Below are 20,395 nucleotides of genomic sequence, written 5' to 3'. Positions count from 1 at the left end.
TCGTCTGAGTGTTTTACCTATGCTAGCTAATTTAATCTTCATACAGGTCTATAATTAGGTGCGGTCACTATACCTTTTTATGGGTGAAGAAACTGAGGTACAAAGAGATTGAGTGACTTTGCTCCAGGTCACAGATGCGTTAAGTGGCAGAGCTGGGATTACGTGCAGTGGGCAGTTTGAATTGTCTTCTTGTTCTTCCTGGTTTAGAGAGACGAGAATGAGGGATAGTGGTCCAGAGGCTGCCTGATCCAAGGCACAAAAATTCTAGCCTTAACTACTTCTTGCTTCACATTACCCACCACACCTCACACCAATTTACCCAAGAAAAACCCCAAACAATAAAAATAAGTAGTAACAAGAATCAGATAAAAATAAAAGCTGAACTATTGTGACCTTACATAAAAACAATTTAAGCATCTTCCAAAAGAACATTCTTGATTTTTCCTAAATACAAGCTTATGGCCTAATGCTGTTCTTCAGTTAGGAATCTCTAGTCATAATTTTTAATTGTATATAACCCCATCTAGATGCCTTTTTTGTTGTTGTTGTTTTGCGGTACGCAGGCCTCTCACTGTTGTGGCCTCTCCCGTTGTGGAGCACAGGCTCCGGACGTGCAGGCTCAGCGGCCATGGCTCACAGGCCCAGCTGCTCCCAGGCACGTGGGATCTTCCCGGACCGGGGCACGAACCCGTGTCCCCTGCATCGGCAGGCAGACTCTCAACCACTGTGCCACCAGGGAAGCCCTAGATGCCTTTTTGACTGTGAAGGTACAAAGGAATATGGAAACAAGGCATTGTTTATATTTGGTGGCTGGCGGGTTTTTTCTCCTTTCAACTGGTTGCTGTTACATGAAGACTTTTAGTTGTCAGAGCTCTACGTTTATTTTGATGCTGTTGTGGTCCTATCCCTGTTGTGCTTGACATGTCTTATTTCTGTATGGGGTATCTGAATCTTGACGTCATATCTCCAGCATATGAAGATATATGCTACTGCTTGGAGATATATTACTTTGAATTCTACACAGTTTTGTAAATTGGACTTGTCATTTTCCTACTAGGGTACAGTTTTCCATAAAAGTCATATTAATTATAATGCAGAATGCCCAAAGTTGTAAATAGTGTCTACATCAACTAAAGAGTGAAGAGTTCCTGACTGAATCACCAAAATTTATCTAACTTAGTATAATAATCTCCCAAGCCCCCAACGGTGTCATGAGCTGAAGACATCATCATAGTGTTTTTTCAAACACTGGCAGTACAACAAAGGGAATAACGCTGCCTTTCTCCCTCCATCCCATTTTTACCCTTGATCAGATGCCAAGTTAAGCTAATTCTAATTACAAATACCTTGCCCATTTGTCCCATCATTGTCACCCAGGGTTGACTCAGGCTTCCATCATTTCTACCTGATGGAATTCTGCTATTTCCTAAACTATTTTCTTTGACTTCAACAGGCACCAATAACTGAGCACCACATGCCCATTGTCATTCTGATTGGGTCTCTCTCCTTGTGACCTTTGATTTCCAACAAGCTTCTAAGTCTGTTCCTCCATAAAAAGCTGGAGACAGCTCTTTAACAAGGTGAAGAGATGGCTCACACCCTGGTAGCTGTCTATAGTTCCAGGCCCTCCCACATCTGCCCTACACCTTAGTGACACAGAGCTACTCCCCATGGAGCCGTACCAGGCCCTGGCAAGCTGCTATCACTGCGTGTGATGTTCCTGCAGCTTAGACAGGCCCCACTGAGCGCCACTTCCGGGTTATGTAATTTCTTGTATTTTCAAACCTGGCTCGAATGTTACATCTCTCTAAAGTTCTTCCCCACTTTTGTTATTCCAACTTCCTGTCCCAGGAAGAAGAACTAAATCACCCCTTCCCTATACTCCATCAAACCTTGATTATGCCTCTGTTATAGTCATTAGTATGTCTTATTTTATTAGTTATTTATCTGACCATACTGATAGAAACCCATCTCCTCCTGGTCAGAGACTTTGGTTTATTCATCTATTTAGCTCCAGGCAAGGACCTTGCATGCAGTGGACGTGCAATAAATATGAACTAAACTAAGACAGATTCCGATAGGCTCCTGGATCACCAGGTGACTGTTGTATGCCTGGGCTCCTTTTCTGTAGGGCAATGGGGAGGGAGGCCAATGGGTCACATTCTGGTGAAAGAGAAAGGTATCCATGGAGACCAGAGGGATTTGCCTTGGGAACACAGGGCTAGGGAAGGGGCAGGCTTCCTGGTCTGTGTATTTCCAACGCTCCTCAGAACTCTAAACTCCTTTGGAATTTGCACACAGGAGATTCTGGAGGATCTGTATAGCGTTTCTGCTTCTCAGCTTTGCATGACGAGAGTGCGGGGGCAAGGTTGGAAAGAAGGCAAACATCCCTTTTTCTTGCACAAGCATATGCTGGGAACCCTCCCTGGCCTCTAGACAAGGGAGAGAGCCAGGCTAAATGTGTGATGCTAAAAGACTTGAGGGAAAAGAAAGAAAATAGATGGCACATTTTATAAAACTGAAACTCGTAGGATGTTGAGGAATTCAAAACACTTTTATTGCCTTAAAAAACTTAACATGGCACTGGTTCTGTGTATGTCTATTTTTCCGGTAACGTAGATGAGAATAAAGAGCACTTCTTGTCTCTCCACGCTGTCCATCCCACTTGTTATTAGTAACACTGGCTTACATTGTAGCCCACATTGTGCCTAATCACAACCAATCTTTATAAGCCACCAGGCCAGCCAGCCGGTAGATGGTGCCAGGTCAGATTTCAGTTTGGGATGATACCGGGGGTGTGGGTAGTAGACCAGGAAATCTAAAATACGAGGAGGAGAATGAATCTTAAAGAAATGTCAAAGAAAAAGCTGATTTGTCATGTATTCTGTTGTCTTCTCTTGGGCTCAAAGTGACAAAAGGCAGGTTCAGGCTGTTATTTCTATCAATGGTGCAAATATTGCCTGACAATTGTTGTGTGAGGCCCTGGAGTGAGAGAAGAGCGAAAATGACTGTAGGCTTTTGTTCCTCCAAATGTCAAAGGTTACTAAAATGGAATGAGAAGAGATGAAATGGAAACTTTTAGTGCCGTATGATGTCACCCCATCTGAATCTCATTCAGGGACATCCAAACGCCCTGTTCCTTGGTGAGCATGTTTTCTCACATCTCATCTCCCTCCATTAAAATAAAACCAAACCAACCAAACTTGAATTGGAAATAAAATTAGGGGAGGAAAGTTTGAAAGAAGGGTGTATTTGGATGGTTTTGAGTTCATAAGAATTAATTTTGTCACAAATTTTACTTGAGGATTTAGCATTATACCAACTAAAAAAAATTATTCAAGAAGTATAAAGAAGAATGCTAAACTCACTTGAAAGCCCAGTATTTGGGATTACCCCAATTAATATTTTGGTGACCATCCTTTCAACATATCCCTTTTCCACATGTATATATATATATTTATGGTATATCATACATGATGATCTTATCACAGGTACTTACCATTTGCTTTATTATTTTTCACTAACACTACACCTTACAGGTCTACTGCAATGTATGAGGCTACTTATTACCATGTATTTCTTTCTTTTTTTTTTTTATACAGCAGGTTCTTATTAGTCATCAATTTTGCACATGTCAATCCCAATCACCCAATTCAGCACACCACCATCCCCACCCCACCGCAGTTTTCCCCCCTTGGTGTCCATACGTTTGTTCTCTACATCTGTGTCTCAACTTCTGCCCTGCAAACCGGCTCATCTGTACCATTTTTCTAGGTTCCACATACATGCGTTAATATACGATATTTGTTTTTCTCTTTCTGACAAACTTCACTCTGTATGACAGTCTCTAGATCCATCCATGTCTCAACAAATGACTCAACTTCGTTCCTTTTTATGGCTTAGTAATATTCCATTGTATATATGTATCACATCTTCTTTATCCATTCGTCTGTCAATGGGCATTTAGGTTGCTTCCATGACTTGGCTATTGTAAACAGTGCTGCAATGAACATTGGGGTGCATGTGTCTTTTTGAATGATGGTTTTCTCTGGGTATATGCCCAGTAGTGGGATTGCTGGGTCATATGGTAGTTCTATTTTTAGCTTTTTAAGGACCTCCATACTGTTCTCCATAGTGGCTGTATCAATTTACATTCCCACCAACAGTGCAAGAGGGTTCCCTTTTCTCCGCACCCTCTCCAGCATTTGTTGTTTGTAGATTTTCTGATGATGCCCATTCTAACTGGTGTGAGGTGAAACCTCATTGCAGTTTTGATTTGCATTTCTCTAATAATTAGTGATGTTGAGCAGCTTTTCATGTGCCTCTTGGCAATCTGTATGTCTTCTTTGGAGAAATGTCTATTTAGGTCTTCTGCCCATTTTTGGATTGGGTTGTTTGTTTCTTTAATATTGAGCTGCATGAGCTGTTTATATATCTTGGAGATTAATCCTTTGTCCGTTGATTCATTTGCAAATATTTTCTCCTATTCTGAGGGTTGTCTTTTCGTCTTGTTTATGGTTTCCTTTGCTATGCAAAAACTTTGAAGTTTCATTAGGTCCCGTTTGTTATTTTTGTTTTTACTTCCATTACTCTGGGAGGCGGATCAAAAAAGATCTTGCTGTGATTTATGTCAAAGAGTGTTCTTCCTATGTTTTCCTCTCAGAGTTTTATAGTGTCCGGTCTTACATTTAGGTTTTGAATCCATTTTGAGTTTATTTTTGTGTATGGTGTTAGGGCGTGTTCTAATTTCATTCTTTTCCATGTAGCTGTACAGCTTTCCCAGCACCACTTACTGAAGAGACTGTCTTTTCTCCATTGTATATCTTTGCCTCCTTTGTCATAGATTAGTTGACCATAGGTGCGTGGGTTTATCTCTGAACTTTCTATCTTGTTCCATTGATCTATGTTTCTGTTTTTGTGCCAGTACCATATTGTCTTGATTACTGTAGCTTTGTAGTATAGTATGAAGTCAGGGAGTCTGATTCCTCCAGCTCCATTTTTTTCCCTCAAGACTGCTTTGGCTATTCAGGGTCTTTTGTGTCTCCATACAAATTTTAAGATGATTTGTTCTAGTTCCGTAAAAAATGCCATTGGTAATTTGATAGGGCTTGCATTGAATCTATATATTGCTTTGGGTAGTATAGTCATTTTCACAATATTGATTCTTCCAATCCAAGAACATGATATATCTCTCCATCTGTTGGTATCATCTTTAATTTCTTTCATCAGTGTCTTATAGTTTTCTGCTTACAGGTCTTTTATCTCCCTAGGTAGGTTTATTCCTAGGTATTTTATTCTTTTTGTTGCAATGGTAAATGGGAATGTTTCCATAATTTCTCTTTCAGATTTTTCATCATTAGTGTATGTAGGAATGCAAGAGATTTCTGTGCATTAATTTTGTATCCTGCAACTTTACCAAATTCACTGATTAGCTCTAGTAGTTTTCTGGTGGCATTTCTAGGATTCTCTATGTATAGTGTCATGTCATCTGCAAACAGTGACAGTTTTACTTCTTCTTTTCCAATTTGTATTCCTTTTATTTCTTTTTTTTCTTCTCTGATTGCCGTGGCTAGGACTTCCATAACTATGTTGAATAATAGTAGTGAGAGTGGACATCCTTGTCTCATTCCTGATCTTAGAGGAAAGGCTCTCAGTTTTTCACCACTGAGAATGATGTTTGCTGTGGGTTTGTCATATATGGCCTTTATTATGTTGAGGTAGGTTCCCTCTATGCCCAGTTTCTGGAGAGTTTTTATCATAAATGAGTATTGAATTTTGTCAAAAGCTTTTTCTGCATCTATTGAGATGATCATATGGTTTTTATTCTTCAATTTGTTAATATGGTGTATCACATTGATTGATTTGCGTATATTGAAGAATCCTTGCATCCCTGGGATAAATCCCACTTGATCGTGGTGTATGATCCTTTTAATGTGTTGTTGGATTCTGTTTGCTAGTATTCTGTTGAGGATTTTTGCATCTATATTCAGCAGTGATATTGGTCTGTAATTTTCTTTTTTTGTAGTATCTTTGTCTGGTTTTGGTATCAGGGTGATGGTGGCCTCATAGAATGAGTTTGGGAGTGTTCCTTCCTCTGCAATTTTTTGGAAGAATTTGAGAAGGATGAGTGTTAGCTCTTCTCTACATGTTTGATAGAATTCACCTGTGAAGCCATCTGGTCCTGGACTTTTGCTTGTTGGAAAATTTTTAATCACAGTTTCAAGTTCATTACTTGTGATTGGTCTGTTCATATTTTCTGTTTCTTCCTGGTTCAGTCTTGGAAGGTTATACCTTTCTAAGAATTTGTCCATTTCTTCCAGGTTCTCCATTTTATTGGCATAGAGTTGCTTGTAGTAATTTCTTAGGATGCTAAAGATGTACTTGTTATCACTCTTCAGTATTAGCCAACAGCTTATTAGTTCTTCAGCTTGAATGTTAAGCGTCTTTCATGTACTTATTGACCATTTAGATTAACTTCTGTTTGAACTGTCTATATCCTTTGTCCGCTTTTTTATTGGGATTGGTTGGTTTTAAAAAAATTAATTTGTAACACATTATCTTTTATATGTGTTCAAGTATTGCCTTTTGTCTTTTATTTTGCAGTAGAAGTATATCTTAATTTTATTAAGTCCAATATATCTTTTATAGTTTTGGGGTCTCCTGTCTTTGTTATATACCTCTCCAATCCTTAGTTAGGAGTTAAGAGATACAATTTTTTAAGCTTGTTATTGTTTTGTGCTTTATATTTTAGCTTTTAGGTGTCTCAGGAGTTTGTTTTTGTACATGTGGTGAGGTAGAGATCCACCTTAATTTTTTCACATGAGTAGCCAGTTATGAAAACACCATACATTAACTCATAAACATTTTTCACATTGAAATAAACTATATGTCAAGTATATTGGGATTTATTTCTTCACTCTCTATTCAATTCCAGTGATCTATTTTTCTATTCTCAAGTGAAGAAAATATTCTTTGAATATAATGGCTTTATAGTATGTTTTATTATCTATAAAAGCAGGTCCTCCCTCATGATTCTGTGTTTTCATAATTAACTCCAATATTCTCAGACATCTACTTTTCCAAAAGAAATTCAGCAAAAAAGCAACTCTTTTGAGATTCTAACTGGAATTGCATGCGATGTATAAACTAACTTTGGAAGAATTGACATTTCTATGACAAATTCTTCCCTTCAAAATAATTTTAATGATATGAACCCTTCATCTGAAGATACATAGCCTTCTTCTGGTCCATCTTTATAATCATGTATAAAATAATTAAAATCAGAAAACTAAGTGGTCTCCTTCCCAAAGTGATTGAGCATTTGAGAAAAACTGTGAACCCTGTGATGGCTCAGCTAGGACTACAGTCTGGTCAGAGGAAATTATACCAGGTAGAGGAGGAAGGAGGGGTACTCAGGTGTTAGCATAGATTTTTGCCCACATTTCTTGTAAGTCTAGTTTCAAACTTATATTCAAAAATCTTATTTTTTTTATTTTTTGGTAAAAGCCACAGTCCCCTCAAAACTATATCAGATTTTGTGACTGTTTTTGCTTCAGCACTCCTAACACTGAAAAGCTAAGTTTCATATACTCTGCTTCATATGAATTCTGCATTGGATAGCTTTGAAAAATATTTTTATGGTTCTTTTCTATCACAAAAGTAATATGTGGTTACCACAAAAATCTATACATCGTGGAAATAACCCAATCACGGAGAAAAAAAATAACTACAATTTGATCTTTTCTTCTAGATATTTTTTTCACTCAAAATGAGATTAGACTGTATTTGCTATAACTTGAATTTTCCCTTACCTATACACTTTATATTCTTTTATTTCAGTACATACAGATTTTTATTTTTAATGGCTGTATACTATTCCATTATGTATAAGAAACCAAAAGTTATTTACCCAATCTTCTAGTTACATATATTAGAACTGCTTCCAAATCAATGCAAAAATAAATAATTTTATACACCTTTTCAAATATCTTTTGGAAAAATTAATAGAAGTGATTATACTTTGCCAATTGCTGACACATTTCAATTTTAATTAAAAATGTGGAACCAGTTGGCAGGCATCTCTGACAACGGTGTATTAGAGTGCTGTTTCATAGCACCTTTGCTAGTCCTAGGTTTTGAAAAACTCCAGAACTTTTCACTCAGCAATCATCCAAAAAGTTGGAAATGTTTTGCCACATGATAGAACAATGGTGTGGATGAGTCCAGTCCCTTACTCCTTCTAGTATGTTACTGTCTTATGAATTCAGCAGGATACTGTTGTTAACACCTCTCCCTGTTGATTCTCAAAATTCTGTCATCATCATTCAAGAAAAATACAATTGGCCCATCATTTTGAGGGATAAACTCGAAGTTGTTTTTTCACTTGGATGATGTCTTTGATCTTCCTCATGTCATACTACTATTTCATCTACTGAAGTCAAATATGCTCATTTGTGAGATGGCTGAAACATAGCTCAAACTCAGTCTGTCCAAAATGAACTCATGTTCCCCTCAAATTTGTTAATCCCCAGTTTTCCTTCATCTTGGTGAATGACATCATTATCACTACAGCCAGCAGCCTAAAACAAAGCAGTTATTTAAAATTTCTCCTTTTTTCTCTCTCCGCTATTTAATCCATACATCCCTGATCGGTTCTACCTCCAAATATGCCTCAAGTTTAACTTCTCTCCATCTGTACTATCTCTTACTTAAAACACTCCAATGGTTTGCTATTGTATTTAGAATTAAATTCATTCTCTTTAAAATGGCCTCCAAGACTATTATTTTTTCTTATACCATGTCCCCCCTAGTTCCCTGGCCTTCTTTGTATTTGTCAAACATGTCAAGTTTTTGCTCTCCTCTGGGGCTTTGACTTGTTGCTCTCTCCTCCTGGTTCAGCTTCCCTGCTTTCTGCATGGCTGGCTCTGCCTCATCACTCAGGTCATCGATCAAGTGCCACATCCTCAGAGAGGCCTTCTCAGACCACCCGATCTCAAATGGTCCCTCCTACCTAGTACTCACCACCAGCTGAGAGTATTTTGTGCTTTTCTGTTTAAGTTGCATGTTTTCTTCTCTTCCCTAATCCTGAACGGAAGGTCTACGGTGCTATGGATCTTGTGTTAGTTGTTCCCCCATGTATCTGCTGTGCTTGTAGGAGCATCTGGCTCACAGAGAGCACCAATAAATATTTATTCCATGAGTGAATTCCTGAGGCCAGTCTTGTGGTCCTAGCCCTCATGGAAGACTTGACTTCTCTACTTCTCTGCTTGAGATGCACCTGACACAACAAGACACAGGAGACTGAGTGCACTAAATTTGCTTATATGGACTAAGTTTTGATGCCTTTGCTGAGTTTGCATAGCAGAAAAGGCAAGTTAAATACAGAAGCGGGAGCTCATAACCTTTTACAGCACTCAAATGATGACACTGTGAAGATGAAATTATTTGGGGCCTTTGACCAAATAATCTGAACTTTTCATTTTATTTTGTTTTTAATCAGTTTAAACTTAAGTACTTTTGCAAAATTCTTTTGGTTATTTTCATTGAGCTATAACTTTCATGTAGTAAAATGCAGAAAGGGTACAGTTCAGAGAATTTTTATAGACCTATACCCTGAGTCGCCATTATAGATCAAGATACAGAAAATTTCCATTACCCCAGAAGTTTCCCTGGTGCCCCTGTCAATACCCATTTCCCATTCTGGCTTCTATCAGCACAGATTACATTTGTCTGTTCTTGAACTTCATATAAGTAGTCATAAGTACCTACGGTTTGTGTCTGGCCTCTTTCACTTAACCTAATGTCTGCAAGATCCATCCATGTTGTTACCTGCTGCAAGGTACATCCTCCTCTTTATTTGCTAATGGTAGCCTGGGATTACTATGCATTCCTTCCAAAGCAAAACTTTAAATTTTGCACTTCAAGCTTCTTAAAAACCTGGAGTGGTGATTTGGTAGCAGTCTCAGTTAAGGGCTTTGAATGCCATTCTCACAGAATGTATCAAACTAGTGTTGAGCTAAGCAATTATCTTAATCCATCTGAAATAGGCGGTCACAGTATACATTAGATGCGCATCTTGAGTCAAACTTGAACATGCAGTCAACCCGAACAAAATGAGCTCAGTCACAGAGGGCCAGATTTCTTAATTAGTTCTCAGTGGCAAGAACATTTTATGTTTCCAAAAGTCAAGTACAAATTCTACAAGTGACACAATTCAAGAAGACTTCATAAGGGTGAATTAAACCTGGCCTCCCACTGTCATCTGCATCATCTGAAGCCATTTTCATTTGTTTCTCACTGTTAGTGCTCTTAGAAGCACCAATATGCTACAATAAAAGTAACGGCTACCTTTATTGTGATATTACTGAATTAAGTAATCCAGTGCAGCCCCTCTGCTTGACCTTCGGCAGGTGGTTGTCTTCCCTTTTCTTTTATTGTTTTCTCCATTCTCCATCTTCTTGTTTCTGCCAAAGAAGAATATTAATTACATGAAAGGCATCTTATTCCATCAATCCTTTTACACACACATATTTTTTAAAAGTCGGAAGAATTTTGAAAGGCAAGAAATCAAATATAAATAATTTTTTGTTTTTGTTTGGTTTAGTTTCATTTTGACGTAGGGTAAATTATGTGTAATTTAGAGACTGTATTTATAAATGTTAGGAACAGAATGTGGTGATACAATGTGTTGACACTTTTTTTTTTTATTACTATTGCTGTTAATAATGAATGCAAACTGCTTTTTCCAAGGCTTAAACACACATCTCCTGAAACTTTCCTGGGGATATAATAATCCATGGAAAGTCAATGCTGAAAGGGACCAAATCCTTCCATCTTTAAGTACACCTGCAGGGGCCTTCCTTTTCAGATTTCCTTCATCTCAATACCATATTGGTGAGTTGGAAAATGGCCATTATTTGTTATAGCAGCTTATCATAACAGCAGTAGCATCTCCTATGCTTGATAAAAGAAGATACACAAATAAAGGAAATTTAATGAGCATTAACCATTATTCCCAATTTCATATTTCTCTGAAGGCTGGAATATTTTAGTACTTAGATTTCAGGTGACTGGAATTTAGTTTCATTGCTTAGTCTCATAATTTAATTGAATTGCACAGACGTGTTACATTTCTCTCCACTGAAAGTATCCACTCCTCTGATACTGATAGGTCAACTGACCCAAATAGTTTGATCTCCTCCTGCCTAAGTATTGAAAAGTAATCATTCTTATAGGGGATTTGAAGTTCAACATGGAAAAAATTCATGAAAACCAAAAAGTTTTAGTTATATTTTTCAGTATAACTTATTTGACAATAAATTCAGAAAACACTTTGGAATTCATTGGAAAATAGTTAACATCATCTTGAGATATTTCTCCATTGCAAATCATCTCACTTTGAGAAAACAAATGGCTCATAGGATTGCTTACATTTCTCCCTTAAATCCAGACAAAAATATGAATGAAAGAGTTGAGCTCAAGGAAGCTCTTTCCAACTTAATGGGTAGCAGAACAAAATAATTATAAGTATCCATTAAAAATCATACTTAGCATCTAGAAAAGAAAGTAGCGTGTCAAAATAACGCTGCATATTTCCCTTCCGGTTTAATCTCAGCTTTCTCTCCTTGCCATCTGTTTGGTAAAGGTAACTAAGTTTGATATCACTCCACCTCTAAGCCTAATTTCATACTCTCCATTAATGCAGCCCTTCTCAGCAAATCATGCTTTCCACCCTATGAGAAATGGGTAATCAAGCCAGAAGAAAATTGGTGGGTGGCTACAGCCCACAGTTGAACAATTTAAGCATCAGAGAGAATAACTGGGGGGCTTCCCTGGTGGCGCAGTGGTTGAGAGTCCGCCTGCCGATGCAGGGGACACGGGTTCGTGCCCCGGTCCGGGAGGATCCCACGTGCCACAGAGCGGCTGGGCCTGTGAGCCATGGCCACTGAGCCTGCGTGTCCGGTGCCTGTGCTCCGCAACGGGAGAGGCCACAACAGTGAGAGGCCTGCGTACCGCACAAAAAAAAAAAAAAAAAAAGAATGACTAATTGATTTATACAATTTAATATATAAAAATCTATGAGCCTATAATGGTGCTTTAAAAAAAGCAAAAAACAACGACAAAAATCCCCTTATTGCTACTATTGGAGATCACTTTACCACCAACTCCTGACTCTGAAATGTAGTTATTTAAGGGAAAGATTTAAAAATTTACCTTGCCTTTCGAGTAGAAACTGTCTTTCAGGGTAACCAGATAGTTATATTTGATGAAGGAATGTCCCTCCTTACAAAAGAAGCTAGCAAGTTTAGAGGGAATGATATAAAATATGTCAACAAGAAAAGCAAAATATTAATAAATTAAAATCTAGAGTACATTAGATTATGGATATATGGAAGTTCATTATACAATTCTCTCACAGTTTCCATATGCTTGAAAATTTTCATAACTAAAAAAATAAAGTTGGGGTCTTCCCTGGTGGCACAGTGGTTAAGAATCCGCCTGCCAACGCAGGGGACATGGGTTCGAGCCCTGGTCCGGGAGGATCCCACATGCCGTAGAGCAACTAAGCCCGTGCGCCACAACTACTGAAGCCTGCACCCTAGAGCTCACGTGCCACAACTACTGAGCCTGTGTGCCAAACTGCTGAAGCCCGCGTGCCTAGAGCCCGTGCTGTGCAGCAAGAGAAGCCACCGCAATGAGAAGCCCATACACCGCAACAAAGAGCAGCCCCTGCTCACTGCAACTAGAGAAAGCCCGTGCGCAGCAATGAAGACCCAACACAGCCATAAATAAATAAATAAATAAAATTTTTTAAAAAAGAAAAAAAATAAAGTTGCCACTAAGACAACAAGCAGAAAATAAAGCTATAAAGATGATAACTTGGATTTAAGATACATACTTTATAAAACATGCCCTCGATATTCAGAAACCACAGTTAAAATTACCAGCCCCACTAAAGAAAGTTTCTCCAGGAGAGAAAGGAAGAATAAAGGTTTAGGCAAAACCAATCCCTTACCCCCCCGCCCCGCCCCCAATCCAGCATAGTAGGAAAAATCCCAGTTGCAATCACTCCAAATAACTGTTCCAGCAGGAAGGACAAGTAAGTTTCTACCGGCATTTCTCTGCAGGGTAACAGACTCAACAGAACTCACAGTAATAAAAGATCTCTCAATGATATTTTAAAGACTTATACCCATCTTATAAGACTGTGAGCCCAAACCCAGGACCTGCATTCCTTACCCTCTCTTTTGTCTGTATCTATAGCAGGGATGACGGGCACAGACCAAGGTCTAGTGCCTTGCAAAGGGTTTGGTCTAAGGTGGCTATAAATTCACCATTGTTTACTCACATCCCAGTTTTAAACTTGAGCAGCTTCTCCTCTAAGAAAACAGAAGGTAGCCTCCTGCTCTCAGAAAGTATCAGAAGGAATGAGGGCAACAGGAAATATATATATAAGCAAGTGAAAAAGATGATATATTCTTAAAATGTACTCCTTAATTCTTATATAAACAGCATTGTTTAATGAATCTAAGATTTATGCAGAATACTAGATTAAGTACACTAGTGGGAATTTAGTTACAAAGGAAAAAAAGGAGTGATAATCTTTGAATAAAATTTAATCAACTTTGTGATTATTAAAAAATGGTTTTTGACCATATTTCAGTGATAATATATTAGCATTTTTTGAGTTTTCTAGCCTCTTTATATCCTCATGAAAGCAGCAGTTTAACTAACTTAGTTTTTTCCACAAATATTCACTTTCCCCTGTATTATTTAATAAATAACCAAGGTCTTTTCCACTGGTCTAAGATACTTGCTTTATCATATACTGTATGCACACAGTGACTGCAGCCTTACTATTTTCTTCTATTCATTGGTCTCATCACAGTGCTTTAATTATTTAAGCTTTATAACACTTCAATGCCTAACAAAGCAAGTAATCGCTTTCTCTTTGTTTATTTATCCAGATGAAATGACAAATAATTTTGATGATTTCTCTGAAAATTATGTTAGATTTTAAAAATTTGTTTTGCAGTAAATCTACCCATTGATTTGGGGACTGACAGATATAAAACCTTTTTTACATACAAGTTTATATATTGATTTCTAAGTGTATTCTCACATACATTATCTACATGTATTTATCTATTTAAATGAATATGTAGATATTTATATACATTTATTTGAAAACATATGTTAACCTGTGTTGAGATATTTATATGCTCATATGACATTTGTCAAGGCTAAAATCCTAGCTAAATGTCTTCATTAGGGAAAATGAATGTGAGAAAAAAATTACAAAATACCTCTCTGCTTGCACCACACACATTAAACTATTTGTTTAATTAGGAGTTTATACTTAAATTGAGTCAATTGGCGATTACTAATAAATGAAATTTGCACTTGGATTTCAAAGGCATATTTGAATTTCATTAATCTTGCAGTTTCAGTAGCCTAGGGGTTTAAAAACTTTGGATTAAAAAAACGTGAGTCTGAAGACTTGCCTCAGACTGAAACTAGCTGCATGAGCTTACCATAATAAGTAAACTTAAAGTTATGTAACATCTCTAAGCCCAGTTGCCTACCATAAAATTGGGATTATAATAGTGCCCATGTCTTAGAGTCATTATGAGGATTAAACGAAATGATATACATAATATAATGATCCCAGTGCCTAGTTCATGATAAACTCCCCCAAATGTCAGCTATTATTCCAATCTGGAATAAGCAATCACCAAAATTTTGATGTCAGTCATACACCTTCTCTTAAATATAATAATAAGCTTTAGTGAAATACAAACAGAAGAAAACAGTTTGAATTTAACTTTTTTCCTACTTTGAATATTCACTAGAAAATAACTGTCAAATTCTCTGTCATTTTCTCTGTTTCATCTGTGGCCTTTGTCTAATTCTTCCTGCATCTTGTTTACTTTTTTCTGAGACTCAAGATCTTGTCCTCTTCTGGTGTTGTATTTATCTTTCACCCAATCCTATTTTGCCCACCCGGGGAGCAGAGGTATTAAACACCATGAAACTGGTTGAAGAATGGGTGACATCAACCCCAAGGTTACTGTTGCCATTCTGACTTCTCCTTCCTTACTCCATCTTTTTTTTTTCATTTATAAAATCTCATAGCATGAATTCACTTGAACTCGTGCCTTCAGTATCTACTGAATTTTATGTCTATTGAATTTACAGGCTAATGACTATAGGAAAAATAATTTATTATTTTTTTAAAAAATGAGAGAATACCATGTGCCAGGCATGTGATTCATGAAATAACAAATTTATGAAACAAAGTTCCATTTGTATATCTAGTTAGGAAGTAATGCATGAGCTTTTGTTAATCCCATGTCTTTACAATGATCATGAATGGAACATACTGACTAAGTTTGAGTTCTTGTCTCTTATGTAATACCTATTTAAATTCTACATAGAAAAGAAATTAAAACACATTATTCTTTTCTGATTGACATTACAAAACTTTAGTTCAGACAATGATTTTAGCATATGCTATCAATATTAAGAGGATTCTTAAAGTAAATGTGTAAAAATAAAATGACATGGAAAGGTCTGCCCTGATTAGTTGTTTGTTTTCCCTGCCACTAAAGAAGCAGACTGCTTTTCTTTTAAACACATCACACAATTTCATTTTGGATGCTAGTCGATAAAGTTTTAATTTGATTCAAAATGATGTTTAAAAATATTATTTAAAAATATTTCATGATTGCAAAATAAAAAAACACTAAGAATTAGTTTAATTTCTTAATTTACATTTTTGAGTTTTCAATTCTTTAAATCAAAGTGGTCAAAATGTCATCATTTTCTATAAACTGGCAGAAACATTTAAGTGCCATAAAAGTCAGGTTTCGTGATCACTTTTTCACTGAGCAATGGTCCTTAAGTGATGACATCCATTGTCAAAGGCATCTTCCAAAAAATACAGCGATTTTTGAAAGAGAAACGAGATTGTCTTTTTAAGTAATATAACACTTATGCAATTTTCCCTTTTTTTTGGACCCTTTTTATTTCCTGAGGGTTTTAAGTAAAGACCTCCAATTTAAAACCTATTATTCTGTAGGAGCTGCTATTCCCCTGCCCCCAACTGTAACCTTGCTGTAATCTCTGCCCTGTTATTTTCTGACTTCTTCACTTTGCTTAGCACTGAACTATACTTAGGATATAACCAGAATATGTGTGTGTGTGTATATGTGTGTGTGCGCGTGTGTGTGTGATGTTCATAAAATAGTTAGAGCAGACAAACAATTTTAAATATATTAAATATCAGCTTATTTTTGCTTATACACTGTCACAATCCAAGGGATTGTTCCCTACTCTTTTTACAAAACTGTATAAATTTTCACAAAGCTAAATTTTAAATGATGAGATTATCCCAGAAGTAATTATTAATGAATTATTATTTCATATCCACATGGTGCATGGCCTTGTATTAATAGTGTAGTAGAACTGTAATAATGAAGGGAAGATATGTTTCTTGGAGAGCATGTTCAATCTTATTCAAATAGACACACAGTCAAGAAGGTAAACTCTGATCACACCCATTCTGGTCATCTTTGCCTGTTTGAGGAGGCTTACTGGAGGAAAAGAGCTATCAAATCAAGAAGAGCATGAAAGCAGTGGTTTTCAAACCAAGGTGTACAGACTTTCCCAGGGAGATATGGATATAAATAATTTTAAGTGAATCGATTTCAGTTATAAATATCGATATATGCTCTCTTCCCCACACTGCCTGGGATGTTACTAATAGTCTGGTTTCCCCTTGCCCACCTCCCTCTTTCTCTTCCCATACTTCCCCAAAGAAAATCTTACCACCTATCTGGAATTTCACAGGGTGCACTGCCCTAAATACAAACCCTCTGATACCAAACCAGTGTCAACTGCACCATTCCTTTAACCAAGGCCTCATAAGCAACCCACATTCATTTATTAAAAGATGGATTCACAATAAAAATTTACTTCTTCGGATTACTGTTGATCAACATTTGTAACATATTTTTGAGATTTTGATACGTTGTTTACCAAAAACAAAGTAACGGCAAGTAAACCTAGGAGAAATATTTTAACTATATGCATTATAATAGTATTATTAATACTATTTTATAATAGTATTATTTTAACCTGAGTATAATGGTCACAAGAAATTTTTAAAAACTAAATTATATATATACATATATATGTTATATATATTAAATTGCAGAGAATTATGATAAGGCAATCAGTAAGAGACTTTCAAGCATAAAATATATATGTTTAGTATAACATTCTATAGGGGAAGTGGGATGAAAATACTATTTCAGGAGAAAAAGTTATAACATAAAATTTCCAACTGTTTTGTAAATGGATAATTATGGGTCTAAATTGCTATGTTATTTGTATTTCATTAAACACATCTAAAGGAGTGGTGGAACATTTTATTTTTAAATATCAATATTTATAATATGCCAGAAGTGACATCTTTTGCAATTAATTAATCATATGAAAAAAATATTGTATGTCAAAATTGTTCTAGGGTGTGCATAATTAAACAAAATTCATTTGGCAACACTAGAATAAAATATTTGAAAGCCTCTCTTCTAAAGGATAGTCTCTGTTTGGTAGTGAACTCTTTTCTTCTAATATTAAAAAAAAATCTGGCTCTAGTTATATATTGCAATAGCCTCAGGATAAAAGTAAGTTCCTATCATGAAATGTTTGAGGAGGTCCACCCTGATCTACACCTGTATTCAAGGATTTGAGAGAATAATTCATCATGGGTTTGGAGGATTCAGATTTGTTGTCTACTTTTAGTAATTTCAGCAGGATGCAATAAACTGTTTACTTTCTAAATACAGATATATCTTGCTGGTTCTTGCTAGTTATGGGTTGCTAGTTGTTAGTTTCTTGTTGCCACTTTTAGTTTTAGAGTGACAGCCTCACTCAATTTATCAGTCACAACAATACCACTTTTTGGGGTCAAATGGGCAGGCGCTGTGGACAAGCCTGAAAACAGGGTGTTTTTGGAGTCAGGCTGTGAACTAGAAAATATAAATTTCCAAATCTTTCTACGGAAACAAAAGTCATTATCAACCTGCTGCTCAACATCCCATCATGTCAATTTGTAGAAACAAATGAAAGGTCATGGATGCTTGCTGAGAAGAGAATCAACAATGAGTGACATGTCGAAACAATAATTGGTATATATGTTTATACATACACATATACTTCCTTCTTAGCCATCTTGGACAACAGGTGTAATTTTAATGCTTCAGAAGAAGAATTAAAATTCATGCTGTTATGCAAAATGTTATGAGATGAATGGATAATCTTTGAAGATTAACAACATTCTTTAAAGTTCAAGGGGAAAAAAATCTGCCTCGACATAAATGGTAGAGATTCAGTTGCCTGAGTTAACACTTCCCATAGAATGGAACATCCAGAAATACTCCTGAAAAGAAAAGATTCTGGAGCTTGGAACAATATGATGTACTTTTTCTGAGTCTTGATTTAGCTACAAATTAAAACATTCACGACTTTGTTTGGAAATGTGGGGGTGAGACAAGGCAGAAAATTGAAAGTTGTTAAATATTTCAAAAGAAACAAAGAGGTCTTATTGTTGAAAGAATACAATAAGTGGATGATGCTACAAAAAGTTGGACTAGCTGCAAGATGGAGAGTGGGCTGGAAGGGGCCAGAGAAGAAACAAGAAGACCATCGGGGGGCACTGCTATAATCCAGGCAAAGGGTGACCATAGGGCGGTGGCAGTGGAATATAAGAAGAATGGAAAGGTTCCAGAGCTACTTGGGAGGTAAAATTGAAGGAAATTGATGAAAAGGTAAAGGTGTGTGGGGAGAAAGGACACATGAGAAGTGATGCTTAGGATTTTGAGAATCTCGAAAATAGTCAAAGACGCGTTAAAAAATTGTTTTTCCTTATAAGTAGCCTAAACATGGTTAAATAGCTAGGTGTATTATTTTTTTTTTTTTGGCTGCGGGCATGCAGGATCTTAGTTCCCCGACCAGGGATCAAACCCGCGCCCCTTGCAGTGGAAGCGCACAGTCCTAAACACTGGACCACCAGGGAAGTCCACTAGGTGTATTCTTTTTGAGTAAAGATAACTTCAGGGGACATGCATCTAAATTTTTTCAAATTTGGGCTTCCCTGGTGGCGCAGTGGTTGAGAGTCCGCCTGCCGATGCAGGGGGCACGGGTTCGTGCCCCGGTCTGGGAGGACCCCACATGCCGCGGAGCAGCTGGGCCCGTGAGCCATGGCCGCTGAGCCTGCGCGTCCGGAGCCTGTGCTCTGCAACGGGAGAGGCCGCAGCAGTGAGAGGCCCGCGTACCGCAAAAAAAAAAAAGGAAGCACAATATTACTGTAATCCAGTTTTTCCAGGTCACAACAGGCTGAGGGCAATAATGATCACAATAATAGTAATTACTGACAGGTTATCTTTAGCTCACCCAGCACATAATTGTGTTCCACATCCTTGGACTTTCAAATACCTTTCATTAGTTCTGGGAGCCCCCGGGGACACCGTCCGTATACTTGCAAAACTCATCTGTCAGCTCATATTTAGGGGTGATAATAATTCACATTTCACAGGTCTGTTATGTGGATTACGGGAGTTAGGTGTGTGAAAGCATTTAGTAAACAATAAAATTCGATACACAAAAAGCATTGTGTGGTATAGAATGGGCAATCTCTGTGCAGTAGGTGCTACCCTGCCCTCATCTAGCCTGCCCCGCAGCACTAAATCACTCCACCTGCCAGCTGCTGACCCTCAGCTCTCTTCCCTCTCTGGGAATTGCCCTTGGAGAGCCACACCCAAGGTCACATCCCCTTCGTGTGACAGTGACAGGTCTATGTGGGAAGGTGTGGACGCGGGTATAAATGCTTGAACTCTTCGTCCCCACTTGGGACAACCCTAAGGGATCATCCCAGTTCTAGGCCTTTGCCTTGAACTTGCTGAATCCTCTGCTGTGACTGTACTAACCCTTCTTCTTTCTCCCTCTGCTCCATCCTATTTTCTTCCTTTTATCCAAGAGTATTAATCCCAAGAGCATGTACTGATATGCCTTCTTCACACTAATCATTGTCTCAGAATCTGCTTCCTGGGGAACCCAGTGACATTTCCCAATCAGACAAAGGGGAAGCAAACTTTTTAGATGTAATTTTCCCTTTTCTTGATCTTTAAGTATTTAGTGTGTATGGATGCAAGAGAATGTCGTAATTCATTTATTCATTTCTGAAATGAGTATTCACTTATCAAGTACTATTACATCCTCTGTACAAAGAGACACATGACCCTGAGGGTAAGTTTCTGATCAATCTGGGAAGCAAAGACAAGTGAAAACAGTCAGATGTTAGCGAAAATCAGTCTCATGGTAAGTTGTAAGT

The sequence above is a fragment of the Mesoplodon bidens genome (genome assembly GCF_964165515.1).
Source record: "Mesoplodon bidens genome assembly, chromosome: 8".
Lineage (NCBI taxonomy): Eukaryota > Metazoa > Chordata > Mammalia > Artiodactyla > Ziphiidae > Mesoplodon > Mesoplodon bidens.
This window is presented reverse-complemented; position numbering follows the sequence as displayed.